The following is a 26,090-nucleotide window of genomic DNA, read 5'->3' as shown; positions in this document are numbered from 1 at the left end:
CCACTCTCTCACAGATGAACAAAGGTGCCCCACTTCCCTGCACATCTCATCCCCAGCCCAGATGCCTGCCTTCCAGTCAACTCCCAGCCTCAGCCCTTATCACCACATCTGAGGCCTTCTCTTCCAGGAAGCCTCCCTGACTGCTCCAGCCTAGAGTCTCCACTCCCTGCTCTGAGCTCCTGAGGTCCTTCTGGACACACAGCCTGACATCTGGCCATGCACAGATGTTCCTTCTCCAGTTCATCTTAATAATAGTGGCCAACACTTAGGCAGCACATTCTCCACCAAACCCAGGCCCTTGAAGTTGTGCTAGCCTTAGAAGGTGGCTTTCCAACTGCCGTGACGTGGCAGGGAGCCCATGATGGAAGCTAGAGGTGTCACAGTACATGCGTGGGTGGACTGCTCAGCCCCAGGAAAGTCAGGCTCTGACCCAGAGGACCTGCAGCCAAGACTCGCCCTGGTGGCTTCAGTGGGCTGAGAGGTTCAGGGGCCCCTCGACCTTGAGGTTCTTCCCTGAGAGTCCTTTGGAGTTGTAACTGAGCTGGCTGTGTGTTGTTGTTAGTATAAAGGAGAGAGGGAGAGACAGAATTCTTACCAAGGTGGAAACTCAAACTACAGAGACAGGTGAGTAAAAACCAGAAAGCTAGAAAGTAAAAATGACTCAGGAGACAGCTGTGAGTCTGGCCGAAGTCAGAGACAGGGCAGGACAGCAGGAAGGAAGGGGGACCCTGGGGAGAGGGAGGGGTGGCCTAGGGCTGGCTCTCTGGCTCCCCATCCCCCTCTGGAGGAAGCATACTGCCCACTTGCCCTGGCCTGTGAGGTCCCAAAAACCCAGGAGAATATCTCCTTCCCTCTGTTCCCCTGTGTCAGTGGACCCTGGGCAGTCACCCACCCTCAGAGGGTAGGAGCTGGTCAGGAACTGAAATGGCTAACCTCCCCCAGCAGGAAAGTTGTCTGCTGGGCAAGGATTAACTGAGGTAAAATATACCACACGTGGAACACAATAACACTAGAAAATGTTAAGGCCCAACTTTCTTTCCCACCCTTGCACCATCCATGCAAACCTTCCTCTGGTCACTTGTAGAAAAGTTGGGAGTCTACAAAGGTCCTCCCTGGTGCTAGGTTCCAGGGAGGAGGGACGCAGAGAGAAGGCAACTCCCCTCTCATGCCCCTCGGGTGAGCACTGGGTGAGAAGGTACCTCTGCCTCCTTTAGCCCTATTCATCTCCTGCCCCTTCTCCACCCAGCTTACTCCAGCCCCCGGACACTCCATAACGCCATGCCTTCCAGCAGGCTTCGTGGTCCATCTGGTTTCTCAGAGCACAGATTCTGGAGCCAGCCTGACTGGTTCCCTCCCAGTTTTCCCACTTATCAGCTGTGTGACCTTGGGCAAGTTCCTCAACTCCTCTGTGTCTCTGTTTCCTCATCTATGATTGCCCTGTCCCCTGAAGGTCCAAGGGGAAGTTTTGTTTCATCAAATGAGCTTCAAGTTTCATAAAAGTAAAGGAAGCCCGCTCATTAGACCACACTGTCTCTTAAAAATCTCTACTTCCACTTTCAGAGAGGATGATCCCATACTACAGAGGCAGAAACTGAGGTTCAGAGAAAGTTCATGCCTTGCCCAAGGCCACCAGGCAAACCTCCAGGAGCTCTCTCTACCTGCGTTGGGTTAATTGCATATCTGAGTTCTAGGCTCTGAGACAGTCCCAAGAGATTCTGGCCCAAGGGTGACTGCGGGTGATTAGGAAAGAGGTGAGTAAGCATTTAAAATGCTCTAACAAGAGACTGGATGCCACAAAGAGACCTGTGTGCAGGGGCCCAGGCCAGCTCCAACAGCATGTCTGTGAGATGGTAGAATCCACATGGCCCCCAAATTGCCTGAGTCTGCATGTGCTGACCAGAGAGATCACTAAGTTATGAGGTTACAAGAGCAAAGGAAGATCTGTGTTACAGCACTGCTGCTTTTCCTGTGCCTTCTGTTTAATGGGTATACGTGCATGCATTATATGCTTGTATCGGCCTAACATTTTTTTCTGGCAGGTGACACAAGAAACTGTTACCTGGTTATCCTCAGATAGAGGTTGGGAAAATTGAAGGCAAGGTGGGGGAGATTTGTTTTATTTTAAATCTTTCTCTTTTGTTTGATTTTCCTACCACGTCCGTAGGGGAAAAATATTACAGGCATACCTCACAGATTTTGTGGGTTCAGTTCCAGACCACTGCAATAAAATAAATGTCACAATAAAGCAAGTCACACAAATTTTTCTGTTTGGTTTCCCAGTGCATATAAAAGTTACGTTTACACTATGCTGTGTTCAGTGTGTAGTAGCATTATGTCTAAAAAAAGCAACATATATACCTTAACTTAAAAATACTTTATTTGCTAAAAAAAAAAACAACCTAGCTGTCACCTGACAATACGGACTTGCCACAAACACTCAAATTTGTAAAACATACAATATTGTGAAGTGCAATAAAGAAAAACACAATAAAACAAGGTATGCTTTCATTTTTTAAATGCCAACAGGTGTTATCTGAGCACTGGGGAATAAAAGCCATTCTGCTCTTTTTCTGTAGTGCCAAAAAAAAAAAAGAGGTGAAATGTAGATGAGTAGGAGGTGTGCATGGTCTTCTTGGGTCTGGTTGCTGGGGGCGGGCCTGGCTGGGAACAAGAAGCTAAAGGGCCCAGAGAGCTCTGAAAGGGGGTGGGGGAGGGGGTGCTGTCTTGATTCTTCCCCCATAATTGGCTCAGGAGGACTTTGAGAGGCCTCAGCCAGCTCTCAAAGCTTTGAGGCGCTCTCTCCCATTTGAGCTAAACCTTCCAGAACCCAGAGCACAGGCTCCTTTCTTTTCCTAAAATATTTATGTATGTACGTATGTATTTGGCTGCACCAGCTCTTAGTTACGGGGTGTGGGATCTGCAGTTGTGACATGTTAGATCTAGTTCCCTGATCAGGGATCAAACCTTGGCCCTCTGCACTGGAGAGCACGGAGTCTTAGCCATTGGACCACCAGGGAAGACCCTCCTAGGTTCCTTTGCTACTGAAGACAAGAACCAGGACCTCTATCTGCTCGCCTGAGGTTTGCCTGCAATTTGCATGACCTACCATTGGCTATCCTGCTTTATGAATATCTGGTCTCAGGCTTCCCTGAGGGAGCGCCCTCTGTGGACAGGTTGCCACACCCTGCTGGCCAGTCCTGGAGGGCCCAGGGATCTGATGGGGGGTTCAGTGGCCCTCTGAGTCTCTCCTCAGCCCTTGCCTGTGGGGCTCCTTATTTTGCAGTCACTGCTGGCCCAGTACCATGTGAGAAAGCCTGTGGCTGCTGGCTTCACTTGCCGCTGGCCACCATACCAAGCCATGACCATAGCCTAGTGAACAGAGACACTTTATAGGCTAAGAAACTGAGTCCAGGTTGGTAATTGACTTGCCAAGGCTAATGGAGAGCCAGTGACTGAACAGTGCCTAAGATTCGGGCATTTCTCCATCCTGGCTACTTGACCCTCAAGAGTGGACTGATAAGAAATGAAGTTAATATGATCCTAAGATTATTTGAAAAAAAAAACGAAAAACCTGCCTTAAAATTGACCCAGATGATCAGCATATGCCATTATGAAATTATGAATTAAAACAACGAGATACCATTACATACCTGTTAGAATGGCCAAAATCTGGAACCCTGACAACACCAAATGCTGACGAGGATGTGGAACATCAAGAACTATCACTATCTCTGGTGAGAATGCAAAATGGCACAGCACTTAGGTAGGCAGTGTGGCAGGGCTTTTTTTGCCTTTTTTTTTTTTTTGCAGAACTAAACATACTGTTTATGATCTTGCAATCATGCTCCTTGATATTTACCAAATGAGCTGAAAACTATGTCCACACAAAAATCCGCCCACAGACACTTGTAGCAGTTTTATTCATAATTGCCATAACCTGGGAGTAACCAAAGTGTCCTTCAGTAGGTGAATGGATAAACAAATTCTGGTAACTCCAGACAATGGAATATTATTCAGTGCTAAATGAAATGAATAATAAGCCAGGAAAAGACATGGAGGAACCTGAAATGTGTATTTCTAAGTGAAAGAAGCCAATCTGAAAAGGCTCTATACTGTATAACTCCAACTTGATGACATTCTGGAAAAGGCAGAACTCTGGAGACAGTAGAAAGATCAGGGAGGGTTAAAGGGGAGAGAACGATGAATAGCCAGAACACAGAGGATTTTGGCGGGGTGGTAGAACTACTCTGCCTGATACTATAGTAGTGGGTATACGTCACGACACTTTTGTCCAAACCCACAGAACGTACAACACCAAGAGTGAATCCTAATGTAAACTATGGGCTTTGATGATAATGTGGTGTCATGTAGGTTCATCAGTTGGAACAAACATACCACTCTGGTGGAAGATGTTGATAATGGGGGAGGCTCTGCATGTGTAGGGGCCGGGGTGGGGGGTTTGGGAGGGGGGTGGTGTATGAGAACTCTCTTGTACTCTCTATTCAATTTTGCTGTGAATCTAAAACTGTTTAAAAAAATAAAATCTATGAAAACACAAAAGTCACTCAGGAGCGAGGGTTCTAAAAGACCCTCTCCACAATGTCTCCCGTAAGAGGACAGTGTTTCCCCGGGCATGCTTGGGTCCCTGCCAGCCAGGAGGTGGGTTGGGGGTGCTCAGTGCCTGTGCTGGGCTTCTAGCATGGGGGCTGCAGGGTGGGCAGCCCCAAGTTTGCCCCCGCCACCTCCCCACATGTTTCCTGAAGGAGACTCAGAGATCCCCAGCCGTTAGCCCCCTTCTCCCCAGCTTCCTGTTTGGGCTCCAGAGAGACGTTGGGCCGTTTCTGCAGCTGAACTGGGAGCCAGTTGGGCTGGTGAGAGGGAGGCCTTGCTTCGTGGGCCAGCAGGTCAGGGGGCTTTGAATCGGTTGCAGCCTCAGCTTGGGTACTCAAATCCTGGCCTGGAAGCCCTTGAGAGGTCAGCAAGTTCAGCCCCCTGCCTCAGAGCAGGACATATTTGGGTCCTGCAGCTGAGGTCCCAAACACCACTTGGCCCCTAACAGCCCATGCAGGCGGACCTTCTTCCCGGCCAGTGTGCCTTGAGGAGTCACTTTACCTGGATTTGCCCCAACCTCATCACCTGTGACCACCTACTCTGTAGGAACACGGTATGACACACAGCAGCTCTTACCCCTGTGGCAGGTGGGACCAACACTTCACACGTGTCTGAAGGGAAGAAACCCTGACTTGTCCCCCCTCCCACTTGCCCCAACCTCACTGCCCTGGCACACCTGAGAGTGTCGTCCCAGCTGCACCTGCCGGGGTCATGGAGAACACACGGTACAGACTGGCCCTCAGGAGGCCCCGGGCTGATCAGGCTAGAGCCACACACAGGCAAGTATCTTCTGAGAGGGCAGCATGGGAAAGGCCAGGGAGACACTAAAGCAACTCTGAGGTTGCTTCAGGAAAGGCTTCCTTAGGAAAGAGATTCTCAAGGCAAATGTTCAGTGACGAGTGGAGTTAGGTAGAGACAGGGTCCATTAGCAGAAACCCAGTGCCTGGAGGAGCCCCATGGACAGAGGAGCCTGGCAGACTGCAGGCCATGGGGTTGCAAAGAGTCAGACACGACTGAAGCGATAGCACACAGAGGCAGGCAGTCAAGTATGTGATGCAGGCAAGACTGCGGTTAAAGAAGGTGCTGGGAAGGGAAGCCGGAGAAGGCAATGGCACCCCACTCCAGTACTCTTGCCTGGAAAATCCCATAGATGGAGGAGCCTGGAAGGCTGCAGTCCATGGGGTCGCTGAGGGTCGGATACGACTGAGCGTCTTCACTTTCACTTTTATGCATTGGAGAAGGAAATGGCAACCCACTCCAGTGTTCTTGCCTGGAGAATCCCAGGGACGGGGGAGCCTGGTAGGCTGCCATCTATGGGGTCACACAGAGTCGGACACGACTGAAGTGACTTAGCAGCAGCAACAGGGAGGGGAAGCCAGAGGTGGTTGCAACAGTCCAGCTAGCTGATTCCACTTCCCTTCCTCTAGAACATGGCCCTCACTGCCCTGGGGTCTCAGCAGGCTAGCAGCCCTGCGGCCTCACCTCTGCATCCAGGACCATCAGGCTCCGCCTGATCTGGCAGAGGCTCAGGCCACTGCCCCCACCCCACTTTGTGGCTCCAGAGTGGGTGTGGGGCCCTGGGGAGGCCAGACCTCACACCCTCAGGGCCAGGGAGTGGGGAGAAGGGAGGATGGCCGACCCACGCTCCTGAAGGAAAGGAAACCGCAGCCAGGGGCGCCTGTCCTAGATGAGACCAATTGATAGCCGGAAAGGCGTTGCCTCAGGCCGCCACTGGGGTATGTTGGTAGACAGGGTTCTCTTTGGAAATGCTCCAAGAGGTGCTTTTGGAGTTGGGAGCTCTGCAAGGTGAGGGCTAAGTGTGGGGTGGCCCCAAGCTTCTGTTTCTCCAGCCTCAGAAGCAGCCCACATCCCACATGAAAGTGGGACTCACTTTCACCCCTCCTCCCCACAATGTGCCCTCATAAGATGAGGACCTTCCTGGGCCAGGTGCTTGGCCTCTCCATCAGACTAACAGAAGTCAGCTTTCCTTCTAAGACAGTCAGGGTCTTTGCCCCTTCTGTTCTCCATGTTCCCTGGCAGTTCCTGAGCCATTCTCCCCAGGTGGCATTTATGACGTGCAGAAGATCTCTGCTTCTATCCTGTGGGCGGGCAGCTCTAACCACGTCAGGCCCGACCTTCTCCCTGGGTCAGTGAGGGCTCCACAGTGAGGTGAGGCTGAGGAGGGCCTGACAGGAGAGGAAGCTGGGACATAATTTGGAGAGACAAAGACAAAAATGAATTGGGGCACCTTATTCAAAAATTTAAATTCCAGGATGCCATCAACAAGAGTAGTAGACCAAGGAAGGGGGTCCTTCTAATCTGCAGGGACTTGCATAACTGCACAATAAAGCCAGAAGTGGGGGCACTCTGTAAAAAGAGGAAAGGAGGCTGGAACAAGGATCAAGGGCCAGGGAGGACTTGGACCTCCTGGACTGCTGACAACAGGGAAAGATGAGGCTAAGTTTGATAGACCAGATCCAGAAAGACCCTAAACACTCACATTTGAACTTGATCCTGAAGATAAACACTAATGTTTCCTGAGCCCCCAGGGAATCAGGAGAGGCTGGACCAAGGTGGAACAGGAGGGGGCCGATGGGAATCAATTGCCCCATAGATGATTTACTGGAGAAGAAACGAAGGCCCAGAGAGGGACAGAGACTTGCCTAAGGTTACCCAACCAGGGGTGGGTGAGAGCCAGGTCAGAGCTCCAGCTGCCTGGAATCTCCTCTCAGGTTCTGTGGGGAATAAACTGAGAACGGGTGTGCAGCGTGGGAGGCCAGGTAGCGCTGGACCTCTGACGTCTGGCCCATCTAAAGAGCAGGAACACCCCCTCCCCCAGAATGCTCCGTCTCCGTGGGTTCCACCCCCTAATCCCCCTCACGGCGCCTGCCTGTCCTCTTCTGGCCCTGCCTCTGTGTCTCTTGTGCTCCCCCTCTGCCAGGCCCATCCTCAGGCTTCTCCATTACCTTCCCTACCTGCTCCCAACAAAGTTGTGCCTCTCCACGCACCTGAACCTTTGACTCATTCCCGCCTACCCCTACCCCCTGGCCTGCAGTGGTCTGCAAGTGAGTAGGTGCCCAGAACAGGGGTCTCTGCCCTTGGAAGGCAGACAAGGCTCAAAAGGTTCTTCCAGGCCCCGCCCAGAATCTACTGTTTCAGATCTACTGTTTCCCCTCCCCCCATTCAGCTTGGTGTTCTGCCCCCTCTCTACTCCTCCTGCACTCCAAAACCCGGATCCTGAGACCCAATCTAGGCGTTTGGAAACCTCGCTGAGGCCTCGGTGCCCCCTGGGGCCCCTAAATCCGTTACTTCTCTGTGTTCTTTGGGAAAATGGAGAGCTTCCAAATCTGCCATGCAAATAGATGCAAATAAATAGTTGCGAGCCGTCTATTTAAAACCAGTCTCGACCTTGGGCCGTAGCTTCCCTCCTTCCTGCCCTGCTGGATTCACCTAAATTTGTGAGTGTTTGTCAGTAACTGTGTGTGTGTTTGAAAGAAAAAGTCAGAGACAGAAACGCAGAGCCCACGAATAGCAGGGTGGAGACAGGCCTCTGAACCTGGGTGAAGGGGCGGGGCCTGGATGAAGGGGCGGGCCTTGGTGAAGAGGCGGGGCCTTGGCGGCACTTCCCTGCCCACAGGGTGGCCCTTGTCAAAGGGTGTATGTAGGGGGAGGTGGGAGATGGGAATATTGTATGTGGTTAAGTTTCTTGGGGTTCCTCAGGGTCAGTGTCAAGGATGGAGGAGGGCAGAGTCTCGAGGTGGGGGGCAGTGGCCTGGGGGCAGAGCTAGGGCAGAGGGGAGCAGGATGAGGCTGCCAGGGTGAGCTGGGGGCAGGGGTTCTGCTTTGAGCCTCATATAGAGGCTGTAACTCCCAAAGGAAAACCTGCCCAGGCCTGCAGGCCCCCATTAGTGCCAGGCCGAGGCCATGGTACACTCGGTGCCACTGCCACCCTGAAGAACTCATGTGGAAGGTAATGTCCTTGACCTCCAGTGGCCTCGGTTTCCTCATTTGTAAACACAAGTGATGGTGTGAGGAAACCTCTATGCAATGCTGATTCGAAGCAGTCTGGGTCTGGTAAGATGGTTTACAACCTGCAGAAAGAAGGAAGGTGGTAAGTTCTTCTAGAAGTCTCTGTGAGAACCTTAGCAAATTTAGGAGGGACTTGGAAATAAATCCCCATCTGAAGTTCCTGAATCTGTGTGGAGTCTCCTTGGGTCATATCCTCAGATCATAGGAAACAAGGGGTGTATTTGCTGGGAAGAGTCCCACACAGGAAAATTCTTCAGGATTGAGTTCAAGTATCAATATGGGTGAAAGTTAAAAGAAGGAAGGACATGGCCAGTAACTGGTTTGAAGAACTGAATATGGGTTCCCTGCTAGGTTCTTTTAAATTTTGTATGACTTTTGGGTCAGACAAGCCAACCTCTTGCCACTTTCTAGCTGTTTAACCTCACCCAGCCTCAGTTTCCCCATCTGTAAAATGGGGATGATCATGTCTGTCCCCAGGCTTGCAGTGGGAATGCCGTTCTGCAGAATACACAGAGGGTAGTCCAAGGCCACATGGGTGTTCAGCAGGCAAACCGGGGCTTCCCCCTGAGCAGAAACCGAGAGCTTTCAGTACCATTATTACTTGAGTAGAGAATTCAGTTTTTTCTAGAAGAAGACTGAGTGAGCCCTGTGTCATCCTGTCTGTGGTTCCTGCCATGGAGAGGCTGACCACGGGCTTGGGTGTGATACAGCTGTCCCCGCCCTCGCCTTTGGAGGACCACATGGGCTGCACGGTTGAACTTCAAAGGACGGTTCCAACAGATGCAGCCAGCTTCCTGCAGCTATAGGCAACAGCCCACGCCAGCCTGAATCAGCCAGGGCTGAGGGAAGCTGAGGGAGCAAGGTCCAGGACAACCTAGACCTAGATCAGTCTCAGAGACTTCCTGGAGGGGGCTGGCCCCCAGATCCTCCCTGGGGAAAAGAAGAGCTTGACTGGGGAGGGTGCCTCTCTTTTGTGATTTCTTTAGTGAAATAAATCCTTGTGGCCTGGGGTGTTGGGGTCTAGGAAGCATAGATTCAAAGAGGTCTCTAGGTGGAAGAAGGATTTGGGCAAGGAGATAAGAACATTGATAAACCAGATCACACAGGGGAATGTAACCTTCTGACCCTCCAGTCTCCAAAAACACAGAGCAGTTAGCTTCAGGCAAGTCCTCCTCTTCCAGAAAGCCCACCAGGACTGCTGTCAGCAGTGTGGCTTGCAGCTGTCAAGCTACAGGAAAACCTCTTGGTTCTGTGCTGTGGGTATGGGAGAGGGCTTGGATGAGAAGAAGCTGGGTTAGGGATAGGGCCAGGGTGGCTGCACGGGGAAGTGATGGACAGAACAAGGGGCTTATAGGCCCTGTGCGAGCCTGGCCCACAGCAGGTGGGAGGTATTTTTAGGTAGGCTCGGGTGCAGACAGAGACATTACGCCATGGCCCGACAGGTGGTTAATATTTAATCCCTTCCTTAATCATTAACTCCATGGCTGGCTGGAGAGGAACAGGACTGTTGTCAAATCAGTAACCACAGGCTGGGAACAATGTCCACTGAGCTCGCGGCCCCTCCTGCAGCTGGGAGTGCTGGCTGGGTGGGGTTGTCCCTGGCCGTGGGGTCCCTGGTTCATCTCCTTCCAGCAGTGACCTCAGGATGCAGAGAAGTTACAAGAGGTCAGGAAGAACCCCCTCCAAGCTGGGGATTGCCCTCTGACCCCAGGCGCTTACTGGTAGGGAGGGGCTGGGGGTGGGGGGGCAGTGTCCATTCAGGTGTGAGGTTTCTAGACCCTGCTTCCAGGCTGAGTGACCTTGGATGAGTCATGAAGCGGCCCCTCTGAGCTTCAGTTTCATCATCTGCTCATTGTGGATAAGTATTCTTATCTTAAAGGGTGGTCATGAGATTTGAATGAGATATGGGTGTACAAGGAAGTACTCTGTAAGCTGAACATTGAGACAGCAAATAAGTTAAGAGAAAGGATGGATGGAAAGATACAGTAAAAGAGTTCAGAGCTGAAAGAGGAAAGCTAGTGGGCTCTAGTTTCCAGTCACTTAAATGTGTTTCCTTTCAATACAGTTGGCTTTAATTCAGGTCAGGAGTGTGTACTGGGCAAGGCAGTGTCCCCTGTCCTAAGCTGGACTTTGGGGTAATTTGACAGGAGTCAGCCTCGCCCCCAGAGAGCAAGGGTGACCAAGCTCCAAGCCTGAACCAGAACAAGATGAACAGTGTTGGTAATGTAGGTCAGCAGGTCAGGGCTGCGGGGTCACAGGGAGGGGCAGGGAGAGGACAGTGTGAGCTGGAGGGTTAGAACAGGCTTCAGGGGTGAGGCGGGTGGGGGCACGCCCTCAGGGATGAGTAGAGTTGGGTGTATAGGGGAGGGAGGGCTCCTGAATACCTGCTCGCCTGTACCCAGAGCATTCACACATATAAGCAGACTGTGCAAGGACATACGTGCATCACACTTACACACCCACATATACAAACTGATTCACAGTCACCCATGGCATGTACACACATACACACACACTCACAGAGGCACACCCCCTTGGGCACGCATGCGCCTCCCCTCCCTGCCTCAGCCCTGAGACCCTCCAGTTAGCTCAGCACATCTGAGCCTGGCTGACACCCACCAGAGAACTGAAGCCTTCAGGGTACATCTGAAAGCAGGCAGCAAACTACCCATAAAGCAGTAATTTTTCCTCTGTTCCCTCCTTCAGCTGAATTTTTAAGACTGAATTTTGTCATTTATCTAAAGAGAAAATATGCAAATAACTCTTAATGGTCTTAAGAGTGCAATATTATATTTTTATATAGAAATAAAAATTATATTGGGATTATTTATTTAGCATGAAACTTAATATCATATATTATTTAATTAATATAATATTGTATGTACTTGTGTGCTAAGTTGCTTCAGTTGTGTCCAACTCTTTGTGACCCTATGGACTGTAGCTTGCCAGGCTCCTCTGTCCATGGGATTCTCCAGGCAAGAATATTTGAGTGGGTTGCCATGCCCTCCTCCAGGGGATCTTCCCAACCCAGGGATCAAACCTGTATCTCTTACATCTCCTGCATTGGCAGACAGGTTCTTATTGTATATTAATATACAATATGCATATTGTAGCAAATATTTCTATAAATTTTCACAAGCTCTGTTATTGTCCTGCCTCTTCAAATTGGGAATCAATTTCATAAAAAAAAAATTTTTTCTGGTCATGCCACACGGCTTGTGGGATCTTAGTTCCCTAACCAGTGTTGATCCCAGGCCCTCTGCAGTGGAAGCCTGGAGTCCTAACCACTGGACTGCCAGGGAAGTCCCATAGAAAAAAATTGTTTTAAAAAAGAGGTACAGCTAGAGTACCTCTATGGGGGAGCTGCAAGGCAGAAAGCTTAGAGTTGATATGGGCATCTGGACACATCCACCAACTGGGACAGGAGACCAGCAGGACAAGGACAAAGGGACTAACTAGACAGGGGCAGGTCTAGGGGAAGCAGACACAGCTTCTTAGAGGAGGTGGGTATGGATGGCCTTTAGGAAAGGAGGATTGGAGGGGCAGATAGAGGTCCTGGGGGCTCCTGGGGCCCCCAGGAGCCCTGCTGTCAGCCCCCCTCTAGCTGTGCCATCCACATCGCATGCTCAGGCTGGGACCAGGCCCCCGTGGCCAAAAAGAAGCCAGGCAGAGACTCCGTGGAATTGGCCGTAGGGATAATGGAAACAGAATTCTTTCCTTCCCTCTAGGGCTGTGTAGGAATCTGGGGTAAAGGTCCTTCTCTGAGCTCTCTAAGCGCATACTAAGACTCGGGTAGGAAGCCATCCTGCATGTTCCCTGCCCCAAGGAGCTTCTGTAGTGCAGTGTAGCCAAGGAGGGGGCCCTAATGGAGATATAAACACTGCTAGGGTCAGGCCACTGGTGGCTTGCAGCTCAGGCTCTGGATCCAAACAACCAGAACCTAAACTCCGCCTCTGTCCCTTTCCAGCTGTGTGACTTTGGGCCTGCTACCTGACCTCTCTGTGCTTCAGTTTCTTGTCCATAACGTGGGGATGATAATAGTAAAGTACTTGATACTCGTGGTTGTTGTGAGGGTTAAATGAGACACAGGGCCTTGCCTGTGCCTGGGACATGAAAAGTGAAAGAAGTCGCTCAGTCATGACTCAGTCCGACTCTTTGCAATCCCATGGACTGTAAGCCTATCAGGCTCCTCCGTCCATGGGATTTTCCAGGCAAGAGTGCTGGAGTAGATTGCCATTTCCTTCTCCAGAGGATCTTCCTGACCCAGGAATTGAACCCGGGTCTCCTGCATTGCAGGCAGATGCTTTACCGTCTGAGCCACGAGGGAAGCCCCTGGGACATGGTGAGTGCTAAATCCATTTAAAGGAGAATTAGTTTCTGACTCGAGTATTCAGGGAAGCTTCCTGGAGGAACATTCCAGCTGGCCCTTTAGGGACCAGCAGGGTTGCCATAGATCTAGATGAGGGAAAGGTGTCTCTTTCCTAAAGAGGGGCTGGAGTAAGCAGAAGCCAGAAAGGACATGGCATGTTTGGGAACCATGAGGAATTTTGTGTGGCCATATCCACTGCCTGGAGGATGGACATAGGAGTGGTGGGTGGGGTTGGGACTAGTCGGGGAAGGTTTGGAATGTCCAGTTATCCTGGAGCAATGGAAACTCAGAAAGGCTGGTAAGTGCGACCCTGACAACACTTAAGGCTGAGTTCTGGCAGCGAAGAGCAGGTTTTGTTGCCAGGGAAAAACCCAGGCAGGAGGACTGCTGGGGGTAGGAGCCCTGAAGGAGGCAGGTCTCAAGACCCTGGGCTTGGGTGACTTGGGAGGATGGCCTGAGACCACTGGGGACGTGGGGGTGCTGAATCTTCATCTGTGTGTCTTTCACCCTGCTTAGACTCAGAGTGTAAGTTTGAGTCCATGGAGCTCCATCGCAGAAGCCTTCGGGCACGTTCTCTGAAACTCTTACAGTCCGTGCATTCTATAGGTCTGGCCCAGAAACCTTGGGCAAGTCACAGCATTTGTCTTGCTTCCATTTTCCCATCCGTCATGTGAGTATAGGTATTCCTGTCCACCCTGGGATATAGAAGCCCCAGGGGGATGCTTTGCTGCTTTTCTGGCCAAGGTCAGGCAAGCAAGAAGGTTCAGGGCAGTGTAAGACCCAGGCCACAGCTTCCCCTCTGTCTTGTCGGGGTGGCCCCTCAGCTTATCTGCGTCAGGGCAGATGGATGAGGAGGAGATACTCCTTCAGGCAGCCAGATAGTGTGAGGAGGTGATAAAGGGCACAGGCCCAGAAACCGACTTAGAGAGGGTGGGACAGTGAGGCTGTCGTTTCCCTGACCCCTTGCCCCACCCCCATGCACCCTCCAGGCCAGCTGGGTACAGCCCAGCCTTCCACCATGCCCCCCACCCTCCCACCCCACCATGGGGCAGGAGGAGGGAGAAGAGGCCACAGGAACTGACCTTGGAAGGTTGTTGGTGGCCTTTGGACACTGACTCAGGGGATCGATGGGGGCAGAGGCCAGACTGTGAGGGAAAACCTCACAGGGTGGACAGAGGGTGACCACCATGTCCTTCCCAGTTTTAACACTGAAAGCCCATCCTCAGAAAGTCCTCAGTCCTGAGCAAATCAAGATGGTTTGCCTGGGACTGTCCAGATTTTTAAGCTGAAAGTCCCCCCAGTCCCAGGGAAACCAAGACAGTTGGTCACCCTAGTAGAAAAGAGTAAGTCTTAGCAAGAGTGACTAGAATGGGGAAGCAGACAGCTCTTTTTCTGAGTTTCCATAGCCCTGATTCTTTTTTTTTTAATTTTAATTGAGGTAACATTGGTTTCTAACATTACATTTCATATACTTCTGTATATATTACAGTGTGCTCACCACCAAAAATTTCATTTCCATCTGTCACCATACACTTGATCCCCTTTTCCATTTTTCCCTCCCATCTCCCTCCACTCCTTCCCCTATGATAACCACTGTTGGGTTCTCTGTATCTACGTGTATCTATTTCTCTTTGGTTTGTTCATTTATTTTGCTTATTTGTTTGTTTTTTATACTCCACATATGAATGAAATGATATGGTGTTTGTATTTCTCTGCATGACTAATTTCACTTAATGTAATACTCTCAAGGTCCATCCATGTTATCACAAGCAGAAAGATTTCACTGTTTATGGCTGAGTAGTGAGTAGTATTCCATTGTGTATGTGTGTGTGTATCTTCTTTATACACATCTTCTTTATCCATTCATCTGTCAATGGACACTGAGGTTGCCTTCATATCTTGGCTATGTAAATGGTACAATGAACATAGGGGTGCATATGTCTTTTTGAATTAGTGTTTTCGTATTCTTATGCCCAGAAGTGGGATAGCTGGATCATATGATAGGAAAATCCCATGGATGGAGGAGCCTGGTGGGCTGCAGTCCATGGGGTCGCGAAGAGTCAGACATGACTGAGAGACTGCACTTTCACTTTTCATTTTCATGCATTGGAGAAGGAAATGGCAGCCCACTCCAGTGTTCTTGCCTGGAGAATCCCAGGGATGGGGGAGCCTTGTGGGCTGCCGTCTCTGGGGTCGCACAGAGTCTGACACTACTGAAGCAACTTAGCAGCAGCAGCATGATAGTTCTATTCTTAATTCTTTGAGGAATCTCCCTCATGTTTTCCATAGTGGCTGCACCAATTTACATTCCCACCAAGAATGTAGGAGTGTATTTACATTCTCCACATCCTCACCAACACTTACAATTTCTTTCTGTAGCCCCACGTAGTAACGGTGCCTCCCTGTCCTCGGTGCACGCCCTGGGTGAGGGAACAACTCAGGTTGTATTTCCAGTGGATGGATCTGAAAGTCTGGAGCTGCTTCATTAGAGGGCTTCTTGCCAGGCTGAGGCTAGGAGGGAGGGGTGGACAGTTCACATGAGAATCTTTGATGCTGCCTGCTCTGCCCACCAGGAGCCTTCAGAGATAGAGAAGGGGCTTGGGGTGAGTTGTGTGCCTCACAGCTTGACACTCTTGTGAGTGCAGAGGGAACCAGCAGCCAGATCTCTGGGATCAGGAATTGCTGAAAATCAAAGTTATGGTGCCTGCCTGGCTTTGGGGGTCCAGTCACAATGCTCTGCTCAGAGACCCCACTCCTGCCTACCTCTCAGGCTCTCTCACTTGGCCCTGTCCTGTGTGGGCCTCTGAGATTCGAGCAGGTTCTGGAGACAGGCCAGGAAAACTGTCGGGTGCATGGGAGGACAGTCAGAGTCTCCTCCCAAGAGAGGACTTGGAACAGGACAGGGGTGTCAGAAGGCCGGTTTTCTGCTGCCTTCAGTTCAGGCTGAGGCCTCCCTGCTTCGGGGCTTGGTTTTATCTCATACTCACCTGCAGTGCGGGAGATGCCGGTTTGATCCCTGGGTCAGGAAGATCCCCTGGAGAAGGACATGGCAACTGACTCCAGTATTCTTGCCTGGAGAATCCCATGGACAGAAAAGTCTGGCAGGCTACAGTCTATGGGATCGCAAAGAGTCAGACATGACTGAGAGGCTAATACTTTCGCTTCACCGTCACCCTGGAAAAAGGATAGACTTTCCTTTTTCCAACCTGGGACCTGGAAATCCCAGAGACCCTTGTCCCCAGCACCTCTGTCCTCAGAGCAGCACTGGCTGGTCAACATGCAGCCAAAGCCTGATGGGGCTGATGAGAGCAGGGCTTGGGAGACACAACAGGGCACCTGAAGAGAAAGGCCTGTGGGGAGATGGGCGAAAGGGACAGGAGAGGAAAATGGCACCCAAAGAATCCCGTAAGACATCTCCCTGTCTACTGGCTCAGCTAGAGAAGATTCTGAGACACTTCACGGGCCCTGGGGAAGTGTCTGAACCAGGTACCCCCAGAACAACTGTTTCTAGGCTTGATGGAAAAATCTATACCACTTCCCCTTCTGAGGATCCCTGAGTTGGTTGGGTGGTGAGATCTGTTAGTGAAGTCAGCTGTGGTCTTGCTTTTAACATCAAGCTTGGCAAATGGGCCAGACTGAGCTGACCATGTCCTAACTTTAGGCTTGCTTGCTTCCAGAAAGTTGTCTTCCCTGCCTGTCTGCTCCCTCAGCCTCACCAGAGGTGAGGGCCTTCTCAGAGCTCACCTCTTTTTACCTGTATCAGGCCCTATTGCTTTCACTATATTCACTTATCCGGCACCTTTCTGAGTTGCGGTCCCTCTCTGGTCCCCTCTGAGCCCCTAGCGGCTCCCAGATAGTATCTCAGCAGATGTCTGGAAGCTTAACGTATAGTGGGCCACGGGAGCACCCCAACAGGGACCATGAAATTCCAGCCAGGCGACGGGCCTGGGGAAAGGAGCTGGTAAGGGAGTGGGAGGATGGGTCCAGAGACCAGGCTAGGTTTCCTGGGGGAGAGAGAGATGGCGGGAGTCTCAGGGTGGGCCTGTTCTGGGGCCCTTTGTGTCTCAAACTCAGCCTTCTCCGCCTCCCATACCGACTCAGCCACGAGGCCAAACTGTGTGAACAAATGGTACCAATGGTCCAGGGGCCAGGACGGAATCCCCCCAGACAGGCTGGCCAAAGGGTCCCTAGGCTGACTTCCTTGGTCCGCAGGGAGCCCCAGGGAAGGGGGCTGAGGGGCTGAAGGGAGAGGCTGGGGGCAGGGCTACCATTGGGGGTGGGGCTGAGGGCAGGGGAGCCAGGCCTGGTTGGCCTTTGAAGGGTAGGCCTTCCTGAGGTGGACACTTTAATCGCCCCCAATTAAACCATTGCCGGAAGCTTTTAACAGCCCCATACGGCCTTTCAAGGACTGCCCTTTTGTTAGACGGCCAAGCTGTCATGTAAAAGGAGAGCAGGCTGGGGGCCTCTGACCACTCACCCCAGGCCCCAAGGCCAGCCAGCCCCAAACTCAGGCCAGCTTCTGAAGGGTCTGCTGCTTTGCGAATCAAAGGCTGAGGAACCTGCTTTGATCTGGGGGGAAACCCAGCCCTTCCTTGGCTCCCCAGATTCAGTTCCCTCACTGAGGGTGTGGGTCCTTCCATGAAGGCTTCACCCACACAGTTTCCAAGTCTGGGGCCAGCCAGGCTGATCCCTGGGGTTCTGGGAGTCTGCCCCTCACTTCAAGAAACAGGTCCACTGAGATGGTGAAAACATTCCCTGCTCCTACTGCCCGCCTTGGGCAAGGACACCCCCGCCCCACCTTCTCCGGCTACTCTAGGGTCTTCTAGCCCTTGTGACAGAGTGTAGTCCTCAAATGAGTGTCCTCTGGGACCCTGTCAGAAATGCAGACTTCCAGGCCCCACGCCTTTCAGACCTACTGGATCAGAATCTGCTTTTAAACAGCTCCCACAGGTGAAGTTGGAGAAATACTGCTGTAGTATTTCATCCTCTCTCTGCATTTCCTCTCCTACTGCCCCCACCTCTGCCCCCAAAGGCAAGATTAAGTGTAGAAACGATACTAGCCATGATAAGTTATGGACAATATAGCCCTCTGCTTTGCAGACTCTACAACATATACTTTCTGGAAAGTCAACAACAAAGCCCTTCCTGTCAATAGCAGTTTCTGGAGGACCCCAGATGGCAGGCTTCCGTTTGGTCATTTAGTTAACATCAAAACTCTCCATCCTGACTTCCACACTTGATCCTTCATTTCATTCTCAGAACTGCCCGAGGAAGAGAAGACAAGCACCCCCATTAAACAGCAGAGAAAACTGAAGCTCAGGAAAGTTCGTGAATAGGCTAGAGGTGGTGGTGAAGGTGAGGGGGCGGGTAACCTAGAAAACCCTCCTGGGGTCTCCCTGCTCTTAGGTCCAGCAGGGCTCCCATCCACAGCTATGACGTGTGTGCCAGAGCTGCAGCCCACTTCCCACTTCACTCCCCAAAAGTGTCCTGGGGGTGGGCAGGGCCCCCTGTGTGGGAGGAAGCCAAGCCTCTTTCTGTTACACAAAAGCCCCCTACAGGCAAGGAAAAGCCAGAATTTCCCAATTGCTACCTCCTCCCCTTCCTCCTCACAAAAGCTGCAGTTCATCCAGAATCTATGACACGCATGCCAGTCTTCAGGCTTTGCGCTTTCTCTTTCACCATCCCACTTAGTCCCCGGGACAAATCTCCACCACATTCTTCTGGATAAGACTCAATTCTTCTGCTTCTTTCCTTGAAGCTGATTCCTTGAAAACCAAACAAGGCCAGAATAATCAGATCCTGTCGGGGCAAAGGTCTCCCACTGCCCACCCTGGATGAAGGGCCTGGCTCAGCCTGGGGAATGACAGGAGGGGCTGGTTTAGAAGAATTTCTTCAACATTCTCAGATGTTGCAACTTCAGTCCCATCTGGGGCAAGTCTTGAGTACCTAGGGATACAAAGAGGCTAAACTCCACCTCGCTTTCTCACCAAGATTCTACAGCAAGCGCAGCACTTAGAGAAGGGCAGCAATCTGTAGAGGCAGATGGTGTGTTTAGAACTCCATGGGTTTGAGTGTCATCCACAGGAGGCAGCCTGGTGGCGCCTTTTGGAGCTAACTTCTGTGAAGGATCAAAAAGTAAAAATTTTAGGCTGTTCTCCATCACAAGTCTGCCATCGTAGTGTGAAAATAACCGTCGACAACGTCTAAACAAGTGGGTGTTCCTGAACTCCAGTGAAATTTTATTAATGGACACTGAAATGTCAACTTCATGTGCCAAAATGTTATGCTTCTTTGGATTTTTTTTCCCCCTAATCACGTAAAAATCATTCTTAGCTCTTAAGTTGCACAAAAGCAGACAGTGGGCAGAAGGTGGCCTTCAGGGTCATAGTTTGCTGGCTCCTGGTTTAGAGCAAAAGTTTTGAGGTCAGTTGTCAGTCTTGGATTCAAGTCCTGGTTATTTCACTAACCAACTGTGTGATTTGGGAAAAATCACTGAACTTCGCCGAGCATGCTTCCTCCCTGTCAAAGGGAGATGGTGGAGCCTGTCTTCCAGGGAGTAGGTAAGATGCATATGAGAGCACCTACTGACCTCAGGGACTGACATGTGGCAGGCACACCCTCAATGTGAGCGATGAACATTGCAGCAGACCGGTTGGAGACCAGGGGCAGGGGGCTCTGAGGTTGCAGAGGTCAGGGGGCCCTTCTGGGAGGGAGGAGGTTTGGGGTAAACTGGGCCTGAAATGATTTGAGAGGTGTGGTAACAGCAGAGGGGAAGGTTGAGAGGTCAAGCCAAAGAAACTGACTTCAACATCATTAAAAAGTCTACAAATAACAAATGCTGGAGAAGGTGTGGAGAATAGGGAACCCTCCCAAACTGTTGGGAACATAAACTGGTGGTAGACATTATGGAGGACAGTATAGAGGTTCCTTAAAAAACTCAAAATAGAGTTGCCACATGATTCAGCAGTCCTACTCCTGGGTATATATTCAGAGAAAAGTAAAATTTGAAAAGATAACGCACCCCCAATGTTCATAGCAGCACTATCCACAACAGCTAAGACTTGGAAGCAACCTGAATATCCACTGACAGAGAAATGGCTGAAGAAGATACGGTATTTCTTTAGACAAAATGCAAATAGCGCTGTTTCCTTTTTTTAAAGGAAAAGGCTCAGCCATTAAAAAAAGGAAACAGTGCTATTTGCAGCAACATGGAAGGACCTAGAGATTATCATATTAAGTGAAGTGAGTCAGAAGGAGAAAGGCATACGCCATGTGACATCAGGTATATGTAGAATCTAAAATATGAACTTATTTGCAAAACAGACTCACAGACATAGAAAACCAACTTACGAACCAAAGAGGAAAGAGGGTGGAGAAGAATAAGCTAGGAGTTTGGGATTAGCAGATACAAACTTCTATATATAAAATAGATAAACAAAGCCCTGCTGTATAGTACAGGGAACTATATTGAATATCCTGTAGTAAATCATAATGAAAAAGAATATGTAAAAAAGAAAAAAAAAAGGAATTGGCTTCAATCCTAGGGTCTGGGATGGCTACTGAAGGCCCTGAAAAGGGAATACTTCAAAGTAGGGTCAAGGGACTTCCCTGGTGGTTCAGTGGCTAAGAAGCTGAGCTCTCAGGAGTGGGCCTGGGTTTGATACCTGGTCAGGGAACTAGATCTCACATGCTGTAACTAAGACCTGGCACAGCCAAATAAATAAATTAAGTAAATATTAGGAAAAAAAAAAAAAAGTGGGCCAAGGGGAGGTCCATTTGCAAGGACTGCTCTGGCCTGGGGCAGGGGGTGGTGTGTGTGGGGGGTGGGGGCAGGGGTCAAGGAAGGAGGAAGCCTGTAGGGGAAACACCAGGGACAGGTGATGAGGTTACTGCTGAGTCCAGGTGAGTGGGAGCTGTGGGGTGGAGGGTAGGGGGTTATCAAGGGAGTGTCAAGGATCAATTGGTGGTAACATAGCCGGGTGTTGTGTTTCATTTTTAGTCACCTGCGGGTACTAATTAGCCCCCTTTCTTGACTGCAAGCTCATTTCCAGGTTAATAATTTGGACTGCCTTTTGTTTTTGCTGACCTAGCAGTCTTCCTTCCCCTCCCCCACCCCCACATGACAATGCCACGATGTTACTGTAAATGCCAGTCCCTTTGTTCCTCCACCCTGAGCCACTGAGCGGGGCAGGGGGAGGTGCCCAAACAAAGTGGAACCATGGCGATTCCTTCCCTGAGATTCTGTTACTTTGGGATCAGAATATAAGTCCCTCTCTGGAGGAGGGAGCATCAAGACATGAAATGCAGACAGGGTCAGCAGCTGCACGCCCCTTCACAGGAAAGAAGTTGAACCCAACAGGAAGCAGAGCGAGAAGCGAGTCCCTCCAAGGACCTCAGTTCTGCCCTTTGTGCTGTGGCTTAGTGATTCAGTTCTTCCCCTGATTGTAGGAGATATCCTGAATCCTTTGAAGAAACTCTTTTTCTAAAACTAGTTTGAGATTCTATCACTTGCAAATGAAGAGAATTACCAACCAAATCCATCCTCGAAGCTTTCCTACTCAGAGTTTGTTGTATTTGTGCTGTGTGCAAGGCGCCGGGTACAGTGTCTTACATCCATGACTTAATATAATCCTCAGTTATGCTGTGAGCCATTGGGTATTATTACCTCCACTTTAGAGATGATAAAACCGGGGCTCCGTTTCACTTGACATTTAAATGGGGTGCACCTCAGGTCTTTGGCCTGGTCCTCTGACTGTCATAGATTCCTCTTTCCCAGGCAATCTTATCCATTCCTATGCTGATTCCATTTCTACAATTTCCAATGCTCATTCCATTTCTACAATTTCCAATGCTCAATCTGGACCTCTCTTTTAAACTCAAGTCTGAAATATCCAGCCTCTACTTGATATAGGTATTTCAAACAAAGATCTCTAAAACTAGGCTTCTGTTATCCCCACTCCCATGCAATCTGCCCCTGCTCTGGGGCTTCTTCTCTCAGTAACTGGTCCTACCCTTTGCCTAGTTTCCCAGGTCAGAACTTGAGCCTTATATTTGACATCATCTCCTTTGACCTCCATAGTCACCCTATTACCAATTCCTATTGTACCCACTCCTTAAGCATGTCGTGACTCTGCCCACTTCTCTGTTAGTCCAACCACAACCCCCTCTCCCTTGAAAGATAGTCTGCTCCTTGGTCTCTCTGATTCCATTCCAAGCCATTATCCATTGACCTGCTAGACACATTTTTGAAAGTACTCTAACTGTATCCCCCACTCCTTAAAACTACCCAATGATTCTAGTCCAAAGTCTTTCCCAAGGTCTATGTGGTCCAACCAGATCTAGCCCTTTCTGTTCTTCAACCTCATCGTGAACCTCTCTTTGGCTCATTCACTATAGGCTCCCTTCAGTAAGAGTACCAAAGTCTTCTGATCTTAGGGCCTTTGCACTTGTTATTTCTGCTGTCTGTACAGTGTTCTTCCCCTCTTCCTTCCCCGCTCTTATTTTTCACTCCTCACTATCCTTCAGGTCCTGGCTCAAGCCACAGAAATACTGTCTCTTGAGCCCTCCATGAAATATCATTCCACAGCACCTTCACTCTCTGTAGCACTCAATAATTATGTTACTGTATATATATTTAATGTTTGTCTTCCTTGACAGACTATGATTCTCTGATCTCAGGGATTGGATTTATCTTTTTCATTGTGCCTGCAGCACCCTGTACAGTGTCAGGCGCAGAGCAGGGGCTCAGAAATATTTGCTGAATGAATGAGTGATAGAGGCTTGTGACCCGGGACTCACTGCTAGTAATGGAGGAGACTGGACCCCAACGCCAGTCTCCAGTGCTGCTGAATTGGACTCAACTTCTTTTCCCCACTGGGGAAACCAGGAGGGAAGAGGTTCAGAAGCCCGCCTAGGTCCTTGGATTCATTACAAAGGATGCAGGAAGCAGGGGTGGGGAGGGGTATCAGTCTACTGCCAAATGGAGTCCGGCTGGAGGTAAGGAGATTCTCTGGTCTCGGGTGAGGATGGGGTGGGGGTGGGCTAGAGGACACTCGTCGATGAAGTCCTGCCCCCCGGCGGCCTCACACTAAGAGCTTTGTCTGTGTTGCCTCATTTAATCCCCTGCCAGCCCTGCAAGGCGGGATTATTACCTCTTGTCACAGACAAGGAAAATAAGCTTTAGAGAGAGAGAGAGTAATTAACGTGCCCAGAGTCTCTCGTAAGGTCAGAACCAAGATTTGAATCTGGTACTTGAGCCTAAGAAATCAGACTATTTGGGAAATTCAGTCCAGAAAAGAAAATGGAGGGACAGGTACCCCCAGTGGACTTCAGGGAGTTTGCCACACAACCTCCACCCCGCCCCCACCCCTCCGCCACCCCCACCCTGCCCTGGCCCTCTCCATCACTCCACCCCTGTGGACTATCCATTCCTGGGGATTCTTTTTGAAATTCTAAAAGCTCTTGCAAACCCTCTCCATGCAGCCCCTCAGGTGGCCAGACCCTCCCCAGGCTGGCGCCTACCTCCCTTGAGGATTTCCCCTGCACAACTTCCATTTGAAAAGGAGCATGGGGCCCCAGTGCCTACCTGCTGGGGCCCATCAATGCCCTCTGTTCAGGGATGCAAAGTAAAGAAGCTTGGCCCACTGAGGGGAGTGAGTGGGAGATGGTGGGGATAGGGGACTGGGAAATGCCCTCAGAGCCTGGATTAGGGTGTTCATTATTATAGACCTTCCCCCTACCCTCATTTAACACCACTTATATAGAGCTTTTTTTTTTTTTTTAATAGTATTTATATAGTCCACTTGGGCTTCCCTGGTGGCTCAGTGGTAAAGAATCCGTCTGCCAATGCTGGAGAGGAAGGTTCAATCCCTAGGTCTGGAAGATTCCCTGGAGAAGGAAATAGCAACCCACTCCAGTATTGTTGTCTGTGAAATTCCATGGACAGAGGAGCCTGACAGGCTACAGTCCGTGGGGTCACAATAGAGTCAGACACAACTAAACAATAACGACATATAGCCCATTTAAAATATGAACTCATCAATGCTCAGAACAACTCTGAAGTAGGTACTGGTATCCCAATATTTTGTAGACTGGGGAGGTCGAAGCAGATAGGGTTGGTGACTTGCCCAAGGCCACCCACAGTAAGTGGCAGGCGGAGCTGGGATTTGAATGTGGGCACCAGTCTCTGGATGCTACCATCTGAAATCCCTCCCCTTTGCAGAGGAACCTGTCAGGGGAGAGGAATCTCTCTGGTCTCAAAGATAACAGCCCCTTCTCTTCTCATGTGTCCAGAGACAAGTGTGTTTACTTCAGGTTAGCAAGTGGCTGCCCCAAACAAAGGGGATGCAGGCAGAGATAACCCAATCATCCCAGGCCTGCCTGGGCCGTTAGGAGGGCAGGGATTGAACCCAGCCTGCTTTGAGGCTGGACTTCGAGAAACTGCCAGGGCCAGGGCCTGGCCGCCTGTTTGTTGCAAAACAATGAGTCAGCCTGGCAGGGAGGGGAGTGGGGCGATGGGGGGATGGGGGTAGAGGGGCCCCTAGCCCTGCCTCTGGCCTTTACCAGGGTAAATTCTGCCTACCCCCAACCCTCCTAGCCCTTAGAAGGTTCACCAGTTTCCTTTTTTCTTGTTTGGATGAGTTAGGAAAAGTATTGAAAAATAGAAAGTGCCCTAGACAGGAAAACACTCTGAAAGCTGAAACCTGCCTGCTGAGGCCAACACCCCACTGGGGAGTGGTCAGCCAGCCAGGAGTCCATCCCTGGCCTCCTTCCCAGGCACCGGCCCATGGTGGCACCTTAAGCCCTGGGCAGGAGAGAAGAGAACTTGGAAGTCCAGGGATGAGTGGTGACCAGTTCAAGGTCACAGCTGTGCTGATGGCTGGGAGGGAGGGTGGGCAGATCCTGTGGGGGGCTCTTGGGAGCCACATTACTGAACGGGAAGAGCCTGAAAACAGAGACCTCCTTTTTTTCAGTTGGCCTTGCCAAGGGACCCTGCTCTTCCATCCTCATGTGGGGAGAGCCCTTCACCCGGGGCTCATCAGGATATGGGGCAACTCTCTACTCTAGCTGTCACTGCTTAAGCCAGCATGGTTGCCCCTGAGGGATCCCATTTAGCCACAAGCTCTTCCATTCCTCTCCTGGCCCTGCCCCTTCTACCTCAGGGCTCCTCCCTCCTACTTATCCAAGAAAGACAGTGCTTTCCCCTTGTTAGAATGGGACAGAGGGGATTTGTTCAAGGTCACAGAATAAATCCATCAATTTATTCATCAAAACGTTGGACTGCTGTTGAGCCAGACTTGGCAGGGGGTGAGATGGGGCACAGTCTCTTGGAAGCCAGTCGCCTAAACCAAGAACTGCTCTATAATAGTGTGTTGATCAGGACATATCTACTGTGCTTGCAGCAGGGACACAGAGGGGCCTGACCCAACATGAGAACCAGGGAAGGCTTCTTGGAGGAGGCAAGACAGAGTAGGTCTTAAAGACGGAGCAGGAGTGTGCTAGGGCCAGGGATGGCAGAGGAAGGTGTTCTGGGCTAGAGAGAAATCAAATCTGCCAGCTCTGGGCTCACTTTCTAAGCTCTACACCCTGGCCTACAAGCATTACTGAACTCCTACAATGGAACAACAGCTAGGACCTAGGAAAGATACAGAACAATGGTGCCTGCCTTCCAGAATCTTCCTGTGTCAGTGGGAAGACAAAGAGTCCTCCTGGGAATTCTGAGGAATGCCATCAAGTGTTGGGGGCTCGACTGTGTATCTCTACGTAGGATATATCTCATTTAACCCTCACCCAACCCCTACGAATGGATACTGTTGGCATCCCCATCTTATACAGAGGAAACAGAGGCTTGGAAAGTATCAGTAACTTGTCCTGGGTCACCACTTGGTAAGGGGGTAGAGCCAGAATCTAAACCCAGGGGCCTGACTGTGGAGCCTGAGCCCCCAACCACGGGTGCTCACTGCAGCCTGGGGGAGAGAGGAAGCTGTCATAGACTCTGTTTGGTGGGCAAGCACAACTGGCAAAAGCTTTGGCGGTCAGGAAGGCATGACACAACTGTGTTTTGGCATCATAGCTCCAGAGG

At 50.6% G+C, this 26,090-nt stretch overlaps 1 long non-coding RNA gene across 1 annotated transcript; it reads right to left on the bottom strand.

Moving 5' to 3' along the window:
• Positions 1-1,580: 1,580 nt before the first annotated feature.
• Positions 1,581-21,002, bottom strand: LOC112448767 (uncharacterized). Its single transcript, XR_003037136.2, has 3 exons — positions 15,997-21,002; positions 15,374-15,520; positions 1,581-8,702 (listed from the first exon to the last, which is right to left on the bottom strand). It is a non-coding gene; the product is annotated as an uncharacterized lncRNA (long non-coding RNA).
• Positions 21,003-26,090: the final 5,088 nt, after the last annotated feature.

The sequence above is a fragment of the Bos taurus genome, chromosome 11, assembly GCF_002263795.3.
Source record: "Bos taurus isolate L1 Dominette 01449 registration number 42190680 breed Hereford chromosome 11, ARS-UCD2.0, whole genome shotgun sequence".
NCBI lineage: Eukaryota > Metazoa > Chordata > Mammalia > Artiodactyla > Bovidae > Bos > Bos taurus.
Note: the sequence above shows the minus strand (reverse complement) of the source record. Positions and strands in the feature narration are given on the sequence as shown.